This window comes from Otolemur garnettii, unplaced genomic scaffold, assembly GCF_000181295.1.
Source record: "Otolemur garnettii isolate 467f Iridium unplaced genomic scaffold, OtoGar3 scaffold00096, whole genome shotgun sequence".
Taxonomy (NCBI): Eukaryota; Metazoa; Chordata; class Mammalia; order Primates; family Galagidae; genus Otolemur; species Otolemur garnettii.
In genome coordinates this window covers 6,631,131-6,647,551 of record NW_003852491.1, presented here as the reverse complement: position 1 = coordinate 6,647,551, position 16,421 = coordinate 6,631,131, and the positions used below count along the sequence as shown (strand labels likewise).

Genomic DNA, 16,421 nt, shown 5'->3' with positions numbered 1-16,421 from the left:
TTGTGGCGGGTGCCTGTAGTTCCAGCTACTTGGGAGGCTGAGGCAAGAGAATCACTTAAGCCGAAGAGTTTGAGGTTGCTGTGAGCTGCAAGGCCACAGCACTTTACCAAGGGTAACATAACTCTGTCTCAAAAAAAAAAAAAAAAAGAAAGAAAACTGTAAATCAATAATCTATGAATATAAAGGCAGAAATCTTCAAAGAAATGTTAGCAAACAGAATCCAGCAACACATGACAAGGATAGCACACCATGATCAAGGGAAATTTATCCCAGGAATTCAAGGTTGGGTTAATATCTGAAAATAAATTAATACACCATAGTATTAGAATAAAGAAAAAAAAACTCAATCATTTGAATAGATGCAGGAAAAAGCCTTTGACAAAATTCAACATTCTTTCATAATAAAAACCATGCAACAAACTAGAAATAGAGAACTTCCTCAACCATAGATAAAGAGCACATATTAAAAACCCACAGCTAACATCATGCTTAATAATGAAAGTTCCTAAAAGATCAAAACAAGACAAGGATGTCCACTCTGGTTATTTATATTCTACATTGTGCTGGAGATTCCAGCCAGAAAAATTAAGCAAGAAAGTGAAATTAAAAAAAGCATTTAGTTGGCTAAGAAAATGCCGTGAAGGCTGTGTTAACCAGTTTGATGGAAACATTCAAATTGTATATAAAACCAGCACATTGTACCCCATGATTGCATTAATATACATGGCTATGATTTAATAAATAAATAAATAACATTTAGCTGGGAAAAGAAGAAGTGAAACTATCTCTATTTGCAGATGACATTTTTTGGGGGTTTATTTATTTATTTTTTTTGGAGTCTCACTTTGTCACCCTCGGTAGAGTACCATGTTATCATAGCTCATAGCAACCCCTAACTCTTGGGCTCAAGCAATCCTCTTGGTTCAGCCTTCCAAGTAGCTGGGACTATAGGCAATCACTACAATGCCCAGTTAGTTTTTCTATTTTTAGTAGAAATGGAGTCTCACTCTTGCTCAGGGTGGTCTGGGACTCCTGAGCTCAAGCAATCTACCTGCCTGAGCCATTGTGCCTGGCCCAACATGATCTTGTATATAGAAAGTCCTAAAGAACTCATTAAAGCATAACTATGTCACTAATTACCAGGGAAATGCAAATTAAAATCTCTAAAGAAAAAAAGATGAACTATAATTTTTGTCTGCTTTCACAGTACAACAACAATCACTACAGAAGACTACTGCGACCAAATTTGTGGGGGGGTGTCCCCCCGCCCCCCCCCCCCCCAAGCAAGCAATAAGTTCTTCAGCAGACACCAGCTGGGTGTCCTCCAATTCTTTTTTTTTTTTTTTTTTTGAGACAGAGCCTCAAACCATCCTCCTGGGTAGAGTGCTGTTGCATCATAGCTCACAGCAACCTCCAACTCCTGGGCTCAAGTGAGTCTCCTGCCTCAGCCTCCCAAGTAGCTGGGACCACAGGTGCCCACCACAACGCCCAGCTATTTTTTGGTTGCAGGCGTCATTGTTGTTTTTGGTGGGCCCGGGCTGGATTCGAACCTGCCGCCTTAGGTGTATGTGGCTGGCATCTTAGCCACTTAAGCCGCAGGTGCCGAGCCAGTGTCCTCCAATTCAATTCCTATACTACCTGCCTGGAAATAGGGTCAGTTCCCATAAGACTACCCCCCCACCCCCACCTCTGCCTTAAGACACCAAGTCTGTGCCTCTGGAACTTCTGACCAATCAGCTTCAAGATGGGAAACAACTGGGTGGCACCTGTGGCTCAAGGAGAGTAGGGTGACGGCCCCATATACCAGAGGTGGGAGGCGGTGGGTTCAAACCCAGCCCTGACCAAAAACTGCCAAAAAAATAAAAATAAAAAAAGGGAAACAACTTACATTCACCAGTTTGTTATAAAGGATATTACAAAGGATACAGATGAAGAGGCAAGAGGGAAGGGCCCTGGAGTTTCCAGACATCCCTGCAGTGCGCCACCCTCCAGGAACCTGCACATATTCAACTGTGTAGAACTATGATTGGATGAGAATAGTATAATCTAATACTAACAGACTTAGCGAGGAATCCCAGCAAGGCCTGTCTGTTCAGATTCTTGCTGGCCTCCTGTGCAGCATTCCTTCCTCCAGGGTGTGGGCAGGATTTCTTCTGACATGAGTCTTATGACCTACAATCAGAAAAGGTAGGTCAGAGAAGTTCTTAATGGCTGTCTCTGAAACAGAAAGGTAGGGGAGGATTCCTGCCTTTAGTAGGGTGGGGGGAAAGGAGCAGCTGAGAGGAAAGCAGGAGAAAGTCTGAGAGAGAGATTCTGTTGCCGGAGGCTTGCTTCTGAGGCCTAAAGTGTCCCCAAATTATAACAAAGGGTGTGGGAGTTATTAGCCATGAACAGGGATGAAAACCTGCATATGTGTACATATATCTCATAATATCACAAAACCATAATGAGATATCACCTCACACCTGTTAGAATGACCATTTTGGGAAAAAAAAAAAAGCCAACAATAATAAAAAACAAACCTGGAAAATAACAAGTGTTGGTTTGCAGACCTCCTGAGGTAATAGCCCTGTTTTGAGGTGCTGTTCCTAGCCAGATACGAAGGCAGACAGGAGCTGCAGGGACCCTGGGGCCAGAATGCCACAGAAGATAGGTCAAGGCAGGGGATCTTTACTCTTAAGGGTATCACCTATTGTCTGGGTGGCCTTGACTCAGACATATAATCTCTCTGCCTCAGTTTCTCCATCTGTAAAATAGGCATAATACTATTTTTCAAAGTTCCTGGGTGGATTAGATTAGACTATGTGAGGGTCTTCAGTAAGAGCCTGATAGAAATTCCTGGCTGCTGTTTCCAGAGAGAGGGGGGCTGCTGTGAAACATGACTACTCTGTCCAAGCCCCTGTTAGAAAGTTGGTCTGGGGGCAGCGCCTGTGGCTCAGTGAGTAGGGCGCTGGACCCAGATACCGAAGGTGGGGGATTCAAACCTGGCCTCAGCCAAACTGCAACAACAACAACAAAATAGCTGGACGTTGTGGCGGGTGCCTGTAGTCCCAGCTACTCAGGAGGCTGAGGTAAGAGAATTGCCTAAGTCCAAGAGCTGGAGGTTGTTGTGAGCTGTGACGCCACAGCACTCTACTGAGGGCAACATAGTAAGACTCTGTCTCTAAAGAAAAAGAAAAAGAAAAGAAAGCCAGCCTGGGAAGCTCAGCACCAACAGAATGTACAATGGACCCTCCATAGATGACCACCTCCCTACACTGATCACCTGCTTAAGTTAACCTAACTTTCATAGATTGGACATGAACCACATGTATGTATCAGTACAATAGGCCTAGTTCCTTATGTTGACCAGTTTGTTACAGTCACTTGAGTGGCCAACTTACAGAGATTCTACTGCACTTATGGTCAATTGATTTTGGATAAGGTGCCAAACAATTCACTGAGGGAAAGAATAGTCTTTGAACGAATAGTGCTGTATGAGGCTTGACAATTAAGTTTACGCTTTGAACTACTCCCTTCAAGAAGCTGTGCACTAATGCCAGTGCTTAGTCCACCCTTGAAAGCAATTTTGGAACTCTTTTTCTGCAATGGCCATCAGACCTGTCATCATACAGCACACAAAAACCTGAAAGAACAATAACGAATGCCACTCAGCAAGACACCACCACATGTCAACATGAATACAACTATGAGAAACTGATACACCAAGGTGATGAAACCCTATTGAGTTTGTACAGGGCTGCCAATTTAAGCGCATGGTGACAAGTTCAAGAACTTAATTGTCAGATCTCATACAACAATAACTCTGATGATCATTCCAGAAAAAGAGTTCCAAAATTGTTTTGAAGGATAGACTAAGTGCTGATGCTGGTGTATAACTTCCCAAGGGGAAGTAGTTTGAAGGTGATGGTAGTGATATTTGACAATGAGGTATATAGCACTTTTTCTAGGACGAGTTTGGCAACTTTTTTTTTTTTTTAATTGAGACAGAGTCTCACTTTGTTGCCCTCAGTAGAGTGTGGCGTCACAGCTCATAGCAACCTCAAACTCTTGGGAGTAAGCCATTCTCTTGCCTCAGCCTCCCAAGTAGCTGGGACTACAGGCAACCACCACAAGGCCCAGCTATTTTTTTGTTTTTAGCAAGCAGGGCTGGGTTCAAACCCACCAGCTCTGGTACATGTGGCCGACATTCTACCCCCTAAGCTACTGGCACTACCAGAGTTTGCAAACCTAATTATCAGATCTTTGTATACCTTTGAATATATTGAAAATATACATACATAAATTAATGAATTTGGAGCCTCTACCTCATACCATATACAAAAATTAACTCAAGATAGATTTTTTAAATCCCAAATGTAAGAGATAACACTTTAAAACTTGCCTGGGTGCGGTAGCTCACGCCTGTGATTCTAACACTCTTGGGAGGCTGAGGCAGCAGGATCACTTGAGCTCAGGAGTTGGAGACCAGCCTGAGCAAGAGCAAGACCCCATATCTACTAAACATAGAAAAACTTAGCTGGGTCTTGTAGAATGCACCTGTAGTCCCAGCTACTTGAGGCAAGAGGGCTGCTCAAGCCCAGGAGTTTGAAGTTGCTGTGACCTAAGCTGACACCACAGCACTCTGACCTGGGTAACAGAGTGAGACTCTGTCTCAAAAAAAATGGATAAAACTCTTAGAAGAAAAGGTAGGAACATCTTCATGGCCTTAAATTTGACAATTTTCTTAGATATGTCACCAAAAGCATAAGTAACAAGAAAAAACAAATTGGACTTCTTTAAATCTGAAACTTTTATGTTTCAAGGGATACCATCAAGAAAGTGTAAAATCCGCAGAATGTCAGAAAACATTTGCCAATCATATATCTGATATAGGACTTGTATCCAAAATATATAAAGAACCATTATAATTTAATAATAAAAAGACAAGTGACTCAATTAAAAATGAGCAAAAGCAGGGGTTCAAGGCTGCAGTGAGCTGATTGTGCCCACCATTGTACATTAGCCCAGCTGACAAAGTGAGACCCTGTCTCTTAAAACAAAGTAGATGGAGAAGGAGAAAGGGAAGCAGAAAAGAAGAAGAGAGGAAGAAGAAAACAGGTGGAGGAGGAGGAAAATGGGCAAGGATCTGAATAGACATTCTGTTAAAAAAAAAAGTATAGGCTCGGTGCCTGTAACTCAGTGGTTAGGGCGCCTGCCACATACACCAAGGCTGGTAGGTTTGAGCCCAGCCTGGGCCATGTAGACAACAAGGATAACTGCAACAAAAAATTAGCTGGCCTGTAGTCCCAGCTACTTGGGAGGCTGAGGCAAGAGAATCGCTTAAGCCCAAGAGTTTGAGGTTGCTGTGAGCTGTGACGCGATGGTACTCTACTGAGGGTGACATAGTGAGACTCTGTCTCAAAAAAGTAAAAAATAAAGTATAAATAGCCAATAAGCACACAAAAAGATGTTCAGCATCTTTAGTCACTAGGGAAATGTGAATAAAAAGCACAAGGTACTATAACATTTCACGTCCATAAGAGTGGCTATAATCAAAAAGTTAGATAATAAGAAGTACTGGTGAGGGTGTGAAGACATTAGACTCTTCATAAACTCCCGGTAGAAATGTAAAATAATAAATAAAAATATATCTCCCAGCTCGTAAAATAAAATTAGGTAATTTTATTTAACTGCTCTTTCCTGAAAAATTATGCAATTCTATTTGAAGGGATATAACTCTGTATAGAGATAACGAGGAAGAATTTGGATTCATCAGGAAAATGGTGGGAACCTATTAGAGTTTATAAAGCAAGAGAGCAACATCAAAGCTATTTTTATTTTATTGTTGGGGATTCATTGAGGGTACAAGAAATCAGGTTATCCTGATTGCATTTCTTCGGTAAAGTCCCTCTTATAACTGTATCTTGCCCCCCAAGAGGTGTGTCACACACTAAGACCCCCTCCACCCTCCCTCCTTCCCTTTCTCTGCTCTTCCCTTCTTCCACCTCCTTCCTCCTTCCCTCTCTCTGCTCTTTCTTCCCCCCACCCTTCTCCCTCCTTCTCTCTCTCTCTAGTCCCCCCTTCCCCCATCCCCACCATGTACTAGGTCATTAATTGTCCTCATATGAGAATTGAGCACATAGGATTCATGCTCCTCCATTCTTGTGATGCTTTACTAAGGATAATGTGCTCCACTTCCATCCAGGTTAATACAAAGGATGTAAAGTCTCCATCTTTTTAATGGCTGAATAGTATTCCATGGTATACACATACCATAGCTTGTTAACTGATTCCTGGGTTGGTGGGCATTTAGGCTGTTTCCACATTTGGGCGATTGTAAATTTTTTTTTTTTTTTTTTTAGACAGAGCCTCAAGCTGTCCCCCTGGGTAGAGTGCTGTGGCATTACAGCTCACGGCAACCTCCAACTCCTGGGCTCAAGTGAGTCTCCTGCCTCCGCCTCCCAAATAGCTGGGACCACAGGCGCCCGCCACAACGCCCGGCTATTTTTTTGGTTGCAGCCATCATTGTTGTTTTGGCGGGTCTGGGCTGGGGATTCAAACCTGCCACCTTAGGTGTACGTGGCTGACGCCTTAGCCGGTTGAGCTATAGGCGCTGAGCCGGGCGATTGTAAATTGAGCTGGGATAAACAGTGTAGTGCAAGTGTCCTTACGGTAAAAAGATTTTTTTTCCTTCTGGGTAGATGCCCAGTAATGGGATTGCAGGATCGAATGGGAGGTCTAGCTTGAGTTTTTTAAGGGTTCTCCATACTTCCTTCCAAAAAGGTTGTATTAGTTCACAGTCCCACCAGCAGGGTAAAAGTGTTCCTTTCTCTCCACATCCAAGCCATCATCTATAGTTTTGAGATTTTATGATGTGGGCCATTCTCACTGGGGTTAGATGATATTTCATCAAAGCTATTTTTTAAGAAAGATAATCACATTCTGTGATTCTGAAATAGCTACATATAGCTGGATTGTGAAATATGTGCTACTAGTCTTCTCTTACTGAAGCTAAACTCCTTTCTTATCAACAGTAGGAATTATTTGCTCTTGAGACAATAAGAAAGGGAGGCAGGCCCAGCTTGGTGGCTCCTGCCTGTAATCCCCACATTCTGGGAGGTCGAGGTGGGTAGATTGCCTGAGCTCACAACTTTGGGACCAGTGTGAGCAAGCGCGACACCTTGTCTCTACTAAAAATAGAAAAATTAGACAGACATTGTGGCAGATGATTATAGTTCCAACTACTCAGGAGGCCAAGGCAAGAAGATTGCTTGAGACTGAAGTTGCTGTGAACTATGATGCCCTAGCACTCTAGACTGGGCAACAGAGTGAGAATCTGTCTCAAGAAAAGTAAAAAAATGGGCAGCACCTGTGGCTCAGTGGTTAGGGCGCCAACCCTATATACCAAGGGTGGCAGGTTCAAATCCGACCCTGGCCAAACTGCAACAACAAAAAATAGCCGGGTGTTGTGGCGGGGACCCTATAGTCCCAGCTACGGGGAGGCTGAGGCAAGAGAATTGCCTAAGCCCAGGAGTTGGAGGTTGCTGTGAGTGGGTAACGTCATGGCACTTACCGAGGGTGATAAAGTAAGACTCTGTCTCTACAAAAAAAAAAGTAAAAAAATAATGAAGGGAGGCATCAACTCCTCTTCAAGTATTATAAATATCTGATTTAAATAGGCAAAAAAAACTTATTAAATGATATAAGTGAAAAGTCCTAGGTATAGTTGGCTTCTGGAAAACCTAAGTATAGGCATTCAAATAATGTCATCAGGAATTTGTCTCACCAATCTCTTGCCTGTGTTAGCTTCATTTTCAGGCAGGCTCTTCTACTGTTTCGTCAACTAGAACAGAAAGAAATCTCATTCCCAATAGTTCCAACAATAGTTCCTTAGGAAACCTCTCATTGATCTACAATGGGTCATAAATCCTCTCTAAACTAATCCCTATGGCGAAGAAGAGGTGGGAATATGCTTTAGTTGACCAGGGTAATGGCAGCAGGGACACAGAATGGACTGGCCAGAGAAAAAAGCAGTGGAGGCAGAGCGTGCAAGAAAGTTGGTTGCTTAGAAGTGTTGGGAAAGGAAGAAGCTCGTGTTTATTGAATTCCAGCCATGTATGGTGCCCTGCACTGAGCAAGTAAAACTCAGTCTGGTGGAGGAGCTGGATTTGCAAACATACATCCAAGGTGCTAATTATAATGTTGGAGGGATGCACCAGGGGCCAGGGCTGCAGGGCAGAAAGGACACCATCTGAGGAGTAGCTGTGTGTCAGAGGGAAGGGTATGTTAAGGAAGGCTTCAAAGAGAAGGAAATCTTGACCTGAGTCTTAAAGGATGAGTAGGTTACATAAACATGTGAGAGCAAATAGAGTAAGAGATTTTAAGCTCATGCCAGGGGCAAAGAGCAGAGTTGAAAAAACATTGTTGGCCAGAAAAACCACATCCAAACCAAATATATATATATATTTAGTTTTGCTCACACAACATTTTTAGAACTTTTTGCATTAGTTACCGACATTGAAAGATCTGGAGCTTTCACATAAAAATCCATATATCCAACTTATCTCAAAAAACCAGGTATGGCTAAACGGGGCCAGCATTTTTGCATGGAGAAAAATGTCTAACACAGCGACAGTCCTTCTATTCCCTATTATAACTCATAACCTGCATAGTCCTTGATAATGGATTAAAGATGGCTGTAAATTCTTTGTAACTCTCTACCGCAAAAGGAGGGGTTTATTTCCCCTCCCCTGAAATCTAGGCTGGTCTTCTGAGTGCTTAACCAATAGAATGTGGTAAAATGATTCCTATCCTTTCAGAGGACTGGTAGCTTGTGCCTCCTTCTTGGAGTACTCTCTGGGGACACCTCCTTCTCAGAATCCTAGACTGAGAAATAATAAAATGGGTGTCGTTTTAAGTCATGAAGTTTTTAAAAGCTTCCACTTTAAAAAAAAAATCCACTTTTAAAATATATCCACTTTTTTCAAAACAGAGCCTTACTCTGTTGTCCAGACTAGAGTGCTATGGAATCAGCCCAGTTCATAGCGACCTCAAGCTTCTTTGTCACCCCTGGTAGAGGACAATGGCATCATAGCTCACAGCAACCTCAAACTCTTGGGCTCAAGCTATTCTCTTGCCTTAGCCTCCCAAGTAGCTGGGACTACAGGTGCCCGCCACAACACCCAGCTGTTTTTTTTTTTTTGTTTGTTTGTTTTTTTTTTTTTTTTTGAGACAGAGCCTCAAGCTGTCCCCCTGGGCAGAGTGCCGTGGCATTACAGCTCACAGCAACCTCCAACTCCTGGGCTCAAGCGAGTCTCCTGCCTCCGCCTCCCAAGTAGCTGGGACCACAGGCGCCCGCCACAACGCCCGGCTATTTTTTGGTTGCAGCCGTCATTGTTGTTTGGCGGGTCCGGGCTGGGGATTCGAACCCGCCACCTTAGGTGTACGTGGCTGGCGCCCTAGCCGGTTGAGCTATAGGCGCTGAGCCACACCCAGCTGTTTTTAGAGATGGGATCTTGCTCTTGCTCAGGCTGGTCTCTTGAACTCCTGAGCTCAAGCAATCCACCTGTCTGCGTCCCTCAGAGTGCTAGGATTACAGGTGTGAGCCACTGTGCTGGCCTAACTTCAAACTTCTGGGTTTATGTGATCCTCCTGCCTCAGCCTTCCAAGTAGCTGGGACTATAGGTGCCTGCCACCATACCTGTCTAATTTTTTCTATTTTTAGTAGAAACAGGGCCTTGCTCTTGTTTAGGCTGGTCTTGAACTCCTAAGCTCAACAATCCTCCCTCTTCTGTATCCCAGAATGCTAGGATTAGAGGCATGAGCAACTGTGCCCAGCCTAAGTCACGAAGTTTTAGGGTGTTTTTTATTTTCTTTTTGGCAGTTTTTTTTGGTTGGGGCTGGGTTTAAACCCACCACCTCCAGCATATGGGGCGGCGCCCTACCGCTTTGAGCCACAGGTGCCGCCCTAGGGTGGTTTTTTATTACACAATGGGTACCCAGAATGGAACACCCACCCCCACTCTTTCCCTTGTGGACATCAGAGGGCTCAGCCTCTGAACCAGAGGCCTCAGGGCATGTATTGAGCTTGGGTAGTGCTGGACAGACCAGATGTTTAGATGCAGAAGATCATAAATGGCTTTGCTTGCCAGGCTCAGGGAGTCTTGACTTTTCTCTAGAGGTATTGAGGAGCTGGTAGGGTTTTTGTACAGTAGGCATATTAATCACTTTTGCCTTTAAGGACAGTGATTCTAGCAATGTCATAAAACATTTTGATCAGGGCGGCGCCTGTGGCTCAGTGAGTAGGGCGCCGCCCCCATATACAGAGGGTAGCGGGTTCAAACCTGGCCCCCTCCAAACTGCAACAAAAAATAGCTGGGCGTGTGGCAGGTGCCCATAGTCCCAGCTACTCGGGAGGCTGAGGCAAGAGAGTCCCTTAAGCCTAGGAGTTGGAGGTTGTTGTGAACTATGATGCCACAGCGCTCTACTGAGGGCGACAAAGGAGGCTCTCTCTCAAAAAAAAAAAAAAAATTTTTTTTTGATCAGAGGAAGATGTGCTGATGAGCAGATTAAAGGGCTCAAGCAGAGGCCCAGGTATCTGGACTCAGGTGGAGAGAAAGTGGGAGATTCAAGGTCAAGACTTCCTCCTTTGCTTGGTGCCTGTAGCTCAGCGGCTAGGGCGCCAGCCGCATAAACAGGAACTGGTGGGTTCGAATCCAACCTGGGCCTGCCAAACAACAATGACAACTACAACCAAAAAACATTAGCTGGGCATTGTGGCAGGCACCTGTAGTCCCAGCTACTTGAGAAGCTGAGGCAAGAGAATCGCTTAAGTCCAAGAGTTTGAGGTTGCTGTGAGCCATGACATCACAGCACTCTACCAAGAGCAACAAAGTGAGACTCTGTCTCAAAAAAAAAAAAAAAAGGAAAAAATTTCCCTCCTTCATGAGGCCCTCCCCGAGGTGCCAGTGAGACTTACAGTCAGAACCAGGGAACAGGGAGACCAGCTGGGAGTTGTCCTGGTATGTAGCTGGAACTGCTGACATGGGTGAGACAGTGTGAAGAGTTGGGTGTCTAGGCTGGGCACGATGGCTCACACCTGTAATCCCAGCACCTTGGGAGACCAAGGCGGGTGGTTCACTTGAGTTCATGGGTTCAAGACCAGCCTGAGGAAAAGCGAGACCCTATCTCTGCTAAAAATAGAAAAACTGAGGCAAGAGGATCACTTGAGCCCAAGAGTTGGAGGTTGCTGTGAGCTATGATGCCATTGCACTCTACCCAGGGGGACAGCTTGAGTCTTTGTCTCAAAATAAAATAAAATAAGCAGAGTTGGGTGTGACAAAACAGGTGGAGTCCTCGCGAGGACTGTAACAGGCAAGGTAAGGAACATCTAAAAGGGATCAAGAGAGGAAGCTTCATAGAAGAGAAGAGAACCAGGGCAGGGTGGGGCCCCAGATGCCAAAGAAAGAGTAACTAGCTTCAGGAAGAGGTAGTAGTCAGTTGCCTCAGGCAATCTTCTAACCATGTTTGTCTGATTCAAGGATCAGAAAACTATTGGTAGCCTTGGCGAGGGTAAGTCTGCATGGAATGGTGACAGCAGAAGCCAGACTCAAGTAGGTGGAGAAGTAGAGATGAGGAAGTGGAGATAGTGAGTATGAACAGCTCTTGCAAGAAACTCGATTGTGAACGTGGGAGTGAGATAGGGAAGTGGTTTGAGGTTGCCAAGTTGAGAAAGGTTCCCTCAACACACGGGAGACTTAGTGTGTTTCACAAACTGAAAACAGAGGGTCTGTGGAGAGAGAACTTGGCAGTGCAGGAGAAAGGGAGTAAGCAGAGACATCAGATCTCTGAAAAAATGGGAAGGAATGCGTTCCTACGGGGAGGAATCAGCCTGAGGTCCCCAGAGGATCCCTGTCTCTTTGATAAGTCTGTGGCTGTTTATAGGAGCTGGAGGTGTCAGTGCTGGTGTGGGTAGGAGCAGAGAGGTTGAGAGAATTCTCATTTTGTTTTTCAATAAAATAGGAGCAATCATCATCTCATGAAGATGAGGAGGGCAGCCTAGAGGAGGCAGCTAACAGAAAGTGGCTGGCAAAGTTGACCTAGGCCTGAGCCTGCAGAACGTGGGACCCAACATCCTCACACACCTCCCGCTTAGGCCAGGATTGCTTCCTGGACAGGGCCAGTGCTGAGCCTGCAGGGGGAAGGAAGCCTGTAGGTATGAGAAGGCCTAGGGGCTGCATGAGCAGGCACCAAGCTGCCAGGGTAACCTCTTTTAAATAAGACCCTGTCACTTCTTTCTTGGAGACTTGTGTGGCTTCCCTTTGCCTATGAGAGCAAGCTCCTTGAGAAGTCCCTCTGTTGCCAGACTAAGGAATCCATCTACTGTCACCCAAGCCAATCAACAGAGAAGTGGATGAGAGATCAACAATTCCACTTTTATTTACAGAAAAGCCAGCAATTCCAGAGAACAGTGAGGATATCTCCTCAAAGAGCTGTTTTGCTCTTCTGTTTCTCTTTGTTACTTTTATATTCTCACAGTAAAAGCAAGCATCAGCAATGTTATTGATCATTATAGTATAAGTGAAACAGATTCCTCCTTATAGGTTATAAGGTTACACACTATCCCTCTAAAAATAGTTCTATTTTCAAAGCATTGCTTCTCTAGACTAAATTTATAGTTAGTTGCTACTAAATGCATTACTAAGCACACTTCATGCACTGCGTCCTTGCCTGGCACTGTGGTCCTTGGAGCATCCAGTTTCCTAACTTTATAAGAAGGCCTTGTACGTGAATAAACAGCACTAAATGGTGGCATGCAGGATCATCCGGCCCTGCCAGGGCCTGTCCAGCAATGCACTGTATATAATGATTATTTAGGATAACCACCTAAATAGTGGCCGCCATGTCCTCATGCTCTGCCTTCTGGGGACCTTTCTGGCTTTTTCATCTTCCCCATCCTCCTGAACACCAGGAGTTCCAGCCATGGGGAGGAGCTCTGCACTCCCTAAGATGTCATGATCTTTTCCTGCCTTTATCTGAAAGGCTTTTCTACCTCTCTCCTCTCTTCTCTGCCTGGCGAACTCCTATTCAAGACCCAGTTGAAATGTAATGCCAACTCACCATCCTACTACTATCTGTGGAGTGTCTCACCTGTCAGTCCTTGGGTTACCCTCTCCTCCAAGAGAACACCTAGACAGTTTGGTTGGACTCACTCATGGGTTTCAGAGTCAGGCAGACTTGGATGTGAATCCTTGGTTGTGTGACCTTGAGTAGGATGTTTATCTCCTCTGGGCCTTGATTTTCTCATCTGTAAAAGAGGGACACACCTTATAGGGCTTTGAGGCTTTTTGGTGATGGGATGTTTGTGAAGGCTCTTGACATACCACCTTGGATATAGTACTGTTGGAGCAATCAGGAGTCACATTGTAAGAACTCAGTTAAAAATCTTCTTTTATAGCTGATTTGTTTGAATGAGAACCCAAAGCAAGTACACACATTACAGCTTAGGACTCTTTTATTTATTTATTTATTTTTTGAGACAGAGTCTTACTTTATTGCCCTTAGTTGAGTACTATGGCGTCACAGCTCACAGCAATCTCCAATTCCTGGGCTTAGGCAATTCTCTTGCCTCAGCCTCCTAAGTAGCTGGGACTACAGGCGCCCACCACAATGCCTGGCTATTTTTTGTTGCAGTTTGGCCAGGGCTGGGTCTGAACCCACCACCCTTGGTATATGGGGCTGGCACCCTACCCACTGAGCCACAAGTGCCGCCCATTATTTATTTTTTTTGAGACAGAGTCTTACTTTGCCACCCTGGGTAGAGTACCATGGTGTCACAGCTCACAGCAACCTCAAACTTCTGGGCTTATGCAATTCTCTTGCCTCAGCCTTCCAAGTAGCTGGGACTACAGGTGCCCACCACAATGCCCAGCTATTTTTGTTGTTGTCGTAGCAGTCATCATTGTTGTTTAGCAGGCCCAGGCCAGGTTTGAACCCACCAGCCTCAGTGTATGTGGCTGGCACTCTAACCGCTGAGCTAAGGTGCTGAGCCTAACCTTTTCTTCTATCCCTCTTATTTCCTATAAACTAATGGTTAGATCCAGAGAGTTGATTAGATTCAAGATTATTATTATTAGTATTGAACTAACAACTCAGTAAGGTTTTATAACTTTGGTATATCAGTGACTCACAGCTGTGTTTGTGTCGATGTGTGGAAGTGCCTTCCTGAGTGGTGTTAATTATGGTTGTTTCATAATGAAACACATTTTTGTGTGCTGTCATGAAAATGTTGGCGCTTGAATTAGAGCAACAAACAAACATTAAATTTCTTGTTAAACTTGGCAAGAGTGAAAGTGAAATCAGTTCAATCAAGTGAACTAACTTGAATGTTAGTTCAAGTTTATGAGGATAATGCCATGAAGAAAAGGGCAGTGTACAAATGGATTAAACTTTTTTCTGAGGGGAGAGAAAGCATCACTGATGAAAAGAGGTTAGGGCAGCCAGTAAAGAGCTGAACTAACAAAAATGTTATGAAAGTTCATTGAGTTGTGCATCAAAATTGTTGGCTGACTATGAGAAGAATAGCAGACCAAGTAAACATTAATAGAGAAACAGGGAAATCTGAACTGAAAATCCTGGCATGAGAAAGGAGTGGCTCTTGCATCAAGACAATGCACCAACTCATGTGGCACTGTGTGAGTTTTTAGCAAGTAAACAAATAGCTATATTGGCATGGTGCCTTTAGCTCAGTGGTTAGGGTGCCGGCCACATACACAGAGGCAGGTGGGTTCGAACTCAGCCCAGGCCTGCTAAACAACAATGACAATTGCAACGAAAAATTAGCCAGGCATTGTGGCGGGTGCACATAGTGAGACTGTGTCTCAAAAAAAAAAAAAAAGCTATATTAGAACACCTTCCCTACTTGTCCGTTCTGACCACTAATGACCTTTTTCTTTACCTGAAGGTAAAGGAAATACTGCAAGGAAGAAATTTTGATGATATTCAGGACATCAAGGGTAATATGATGAGAAAGCTCTGATGGCCTTTCCAGAAAGAGTTCCAAAATCACTTTGAAAGGTAGACTAGGTGCTGGTATCAGAGAATAGCTTCCCAAGGGGAATACTTTGAATGTGACTGTCATTACAGCCCAAGTCAATAATGATACTAAATATCAATAAATGATGCTGCATATCATTTATTTAGTAATGAGATATGTAGTACTTTCTCTAGGATGAGTTCATGAACTTAATTGTCAGACTTAGCATTTTGATTATGGTGATAATTATATAGGTATGTACATTTGTTAAAATTAATTGAGTCATGCACTCAAAATTAGTGTGTTTCATTGTATGAACATTTTATTATTTTATTTTGCAGTTTTAGGCCAGGGCTGGGTTTGAACCCGCCTCCTCCGGCATATGGGGCTGATGCCCTACTCCTTTGAGAAACAGGTGCTGCCCCCAAATTTTATTTTATTTTATTATTATTATTATTTTGAGACAGAGCCTCAAGCTATCCCCCTGGGTAGAGTGCCATGGCATCACAGCTCACAGCAACCTCCAATTCCTGGGCTCAAGCGAGTGTCCTGCCTCAGCCTCCCAAGTAGCTGGGACCACAGGTGCCTGCCACAACGCCCGGCTATTTTTTGGTTGCAGCCGTCATTGTTGTTTGGTGGGCCTAGGCTGGATTTGAACCCAACACCTTAGGTGTATGTGGCTGGCGCCTTACTTGAGCCACAGGCGCCAAGCCCCAAATTTTATTTTTTAGACAGTCTTACTATGTTGTCCTCAGTAGAGTGCTATGGCATCACAGCTCACAGCAACCTCAAACTCTTGGGTTCAACCGATTCTCTTGCCTCAGCTTCCCAAGTAGCTGGGACTACAGGTGCCTTCCACAATGCCTGACTATTTTTTATTGCAGTTGTCATTGTTGGTTAGCTCGCCCGACCTGGGTTGGAAGCCACCAACTTCAGTGTATGTGGCTGGCGCCATTACCACTGTGCCATGGGCACCGAGCCAAAAAAAATTTGTTTTTTTTTGAGGTAGAATCTAACTCTGTCACCCAAGCTGGAAGGCAATGATATCATAGCTTACTGCAACTTCAAACTCCTAGGCTCAAGCGATCCTCTTGCCTCAGTTTCCTGAGTAGCTGGGACTATGGGTGCCCACCACAATGCTTGCCTATTTTTTCTGTTTTTAATGGAGAGATGAATCTTGCTCAGGATGGTCTCAAACTCCTGAGCTCAAGGGATCCATCCACCTCAGCTTTCCAGAGTGCTGGGATTACACATGTGAGCCACCATGCCCAGCCATAGTTTTCTTTTCTTTTCTTTTCTTTTTTTTCTTTTTTTTTTTTTTTTTGAGACAGAGTCTCATTTTGACATCCTCAGTAGAGTGCTGTGGTGTCACAGCTCACAGTAAACACTTGGGCTTAAGTGATTC

At 44.2% G+C, this 16,421-nt stretch overlaps 1 pseudogene; it reads left to right on the top strand.

Annotated features, from left to right (window-relative positions):
* The window catches only part of LOC100959877, a 21,617-nt pseudogene that overhangs the window by 1,433 nt on the left and 3,763 nt on the right, over positions 1 to 16,421 (top strand).